Below are 3,227 nucleotides of genomic sequence, written 5' to 3'. Positions count from 1 at the left end.
CACTAGCCTTGCACACAAGCCATGCGTACAAGCCTTGGGCACTAGCCCTGCACACAAGCCTTGGGCACTAGCCTTGGACACTAGCCTTGCACACAGTCCTTGCACACTAGGCATGCTTGGGGGGCAGATCCAGCATCAAGTGGACGGGTCTAGGCATTCTTGGGCTCAGATCCCGCATCGTCTCGTCGCGTCTGGGCGCAGATCCCGCATCGTCTCGTCGCGTCTTCAGAAGTCGTCGCTAACAGCACCTTTGGTTGCCAGTGGTGGTTAGGCTGGTTGGTTGCGCAAACCCTATAGGAGGGTGGCATGCTGGTGGGCGTTTTTGCCCGGATAGGCACTAGAATGTGCAGATTTTGGGCGTTTTTGCCTGGATAGGCTAAGGAATGGGCATGCTTTGGGCGTTTTTGCCCGGATAGGCACCGGAATGCTTGGCCTTGGCTTGTCCTAGCAGGGCATTGCTGGGTTGGGCTCCCTTGGCCTTTTGGGCACCTTGGACGATGTCTTGCGAAGACCATGGGCACAAGGCCATGGCATATGGTGAGGAAAGGACCACGGTTGCCAAGGTTAGGCACCGGAATGCTTGGCCTTGGCTTGCCCTAGCAGGGCATTGCTGGGTTGGGCTCCCTTGGCCTTTTGGGCGCCTTGGACGATGTCTTGCGAAGACCATGGGCACAAGGCCATGGCATATGGTGAGGAAAGGACCACGGTTGCCAAGGTTAGGCACCGGAATGCTTGGCCTTGGCTTGCCAAAGCAGGGCATTGCTGGGTTGGGCTCCCTTGGCCTTTTGGGCCCCTTTCACGATGTCTTGCGAAGACCATGGGCACAAGGCCATGGCATATGGTGAGGAAAGGACCACGGTTGCCAAGGTTAGGCACCGGAATGCTTGGCCTTGGCTTGCCCTAGCAGGGCATTGCTGGGTTGGGCTCCCTTGGCCTTTTGGGCGCCTTGGACGATGTCTTGCGAAGACCATGGGCACAAGGCCATGGCATATGGTGAGGAAAGGACCACGGTTGCCAAGGTTAGGCACCGGAATGCTTGGCCTTGGCTTGCCAAAGCAGGGCATTGCTGGGTTGGGCTCCCTTGGCCTTTTGGGCGCCTTTGACGATGTCTTGCGAAGACCATGGGCACAAGGCCATGGCATATGGTGAGGAAAGGACCACGGTTGCCAAGGTTAGGCACCGGAATGCTTGGCCTTGGCTTGCCAAAGCAGGGCATTGCTGGGTTGGGCTCCCTTGGCCTTTTGGGCGCCTTTGACGATGTCTTGCGAAGACCATGGGCACAAGGCCATGGCATATGGTGAGGAAAGGACCACGGTTGCCAAGGTTAGGCACCGGAATGCTTGGCCTTGGCTTGCCAAAGCAGGGCATTGCTGGGTTGGGCTCCCTTGGCCTTCCGGGCGCCTTGGACGCTGTCTTGGGAAGACCATGGGCACAAGGCCATGGCATATGGTGAGGAATGGACCACGGTTGCCAAGGCTAGGCATATAGAGAGGAATTGCATTTTTGCCCGGATAGGCACCGGAATGCTTGGCCTTGGCTTGCCATAGCAGGGCATTGCTGGGTTGGGCTCCCTTGGCCTTCCGGGCGCCTTGGACGCTGTCTTGGGAAGACCATGGGCACAAGGCCATGGCATATAGTGAGGAATGGACCACGGTTGCCAAGGCTAGGCATATAGAGAGGAATGGACCACGGTTGCCAAGGTTGCGCAAGTTTTGGGCATTTTTTGCCCGGATATGCCCAAGTATGCCCCGATAGGCCCGTTACGCCCCGGTATGAACGCGTATGCCCGGATAGACTCGGTATGCCTTGGGATACATGCGTATGCCCCGATAGGCTTGGTACGCCCCGATATGCGCACGTGTGCCCCAGTAGGGCTCGGTATGCCCCGGTATGTACGCGTGTGCCCCGATAGGCCCGGTATGCCCCGATATGCACACGTGTGCCCCAATAGGGGCGGTATGCCCCGGTAGGTACGCGTGTGCCCCGTAATGCACGTTTCGCTGATGTCCCCGCATATCCCGCCCCTATATGTAATACTTACTTACTTACTTACTTTCTTTCTTGCTTGCTTGCAATGGTCGGGAGTGCCCGGCATGCCCCGCTGCAGAGACCAAGGGCGCAATGACTTGGCACCGCGGATGCCGGGACTCCGGCACTTCCCGTGGCACTGATGGTTGGTTCCAAAGACAAAAGGCCGTGCAAGGCCACCGCACCGCGAATGATTTTGCTCGTGCTGGCGCCTTTGTGTGGCCAAAGAACATGCGCGAATCCTCGTGTCGGAAGGGTTGGTGTCCTGGCCCCGTCGGGTGTCACGAATGCTCGGTTGCGAAGACCATGGGACCAAAGCCATGGCACGTCGGATGATGGCTCCAGCTGGCGCCCCGGCACTTTCTGTGGCATTGATGCTCGGTTTCAAAGACAAACGTGCGCAGGGCCAGGGGACCGCGGATGACTGCTCGTGCTGGCCTCGTTGGGCGGCATTGATGGTCGGTTGCAAAGAAAATGCGCGATTGCTCGTGTCGGGGACTGGCAAGCCAAGGCCAAGCGAGCCATGGCAACGCGGATGATGGCTCCAGCTGGCGCCCCGGCACTTTCTGTGGCATTGATGCTCGGTTTCAAAGACAAACGTGCGCAGGGCCAGGGGACCGCGGATGACTGCTCGTGCTGGCCCCGTTGGGCGGCATTGATGGTCGGTTGCAAAGAAAATGCGCGATTGCTCGTGTCGGGGCCTGGCAAGCCAAGGCCAAGCGAGCCATGGCAACGCGGATGATGGCTCCAGCTGGCGCCCCGGCACTTTCTGTGGCATTGATGCTCGGTTTCAAAGACAAACGTGCGCAGGGCTAGGGGACCGCGGATGACTGCTCGTGCTGGCCTCGTTGGGCGGCATTGATGGTCGGTTGCAAAGAAAATGCGCGATTGCTCGTGTCGGGGACTGGCAAGCCAAGGCCAAGCGAGCCATGGCAACGCGGATGATGGCTCCAGCTGGCGCCCCGGCACTTTCTGTGGCATTGATGCTCGGTTTCAAAGACAAACGTGCGCAGGGCCAGGGGACCGCGGATGACTGCTCGTGCTGGCCCCGTTGGGCGGCATTGATGGTGTGTTGCAGAGAGCATGTGCGATTGCAAGTGTCCGCCGGGTTTGGGTTCCCTTGGGCTTTCGGGCGCCTTGGACGCAGTCTTGCGAAGACCATGGGCACAAGGCCCCGTCCTGGCCCCTTGTTCGATTCG

This window comes from Tasmannia lanceolata, unplaced genomic scaffold (assembly GCF_043159265.1).
Source record: "Tasmannia lanceolata isolate RefF3 unplaced genomic scaffold, GAP_Taslan_0.1 ptg000036l, whole genome shotgun sequence".
Taxonomy (NCBI): Eukaryota; Viridiplantae; Streptophyta; class Magnoliopsida; order Canellales; family Winteraceae; genus Tasmannia; species Tasmannia lanceolata.
The sequence above is the reverse complement of the archived record's forward strand: the minus strand, read 5'-3'. Positions refer to the sequence as shown.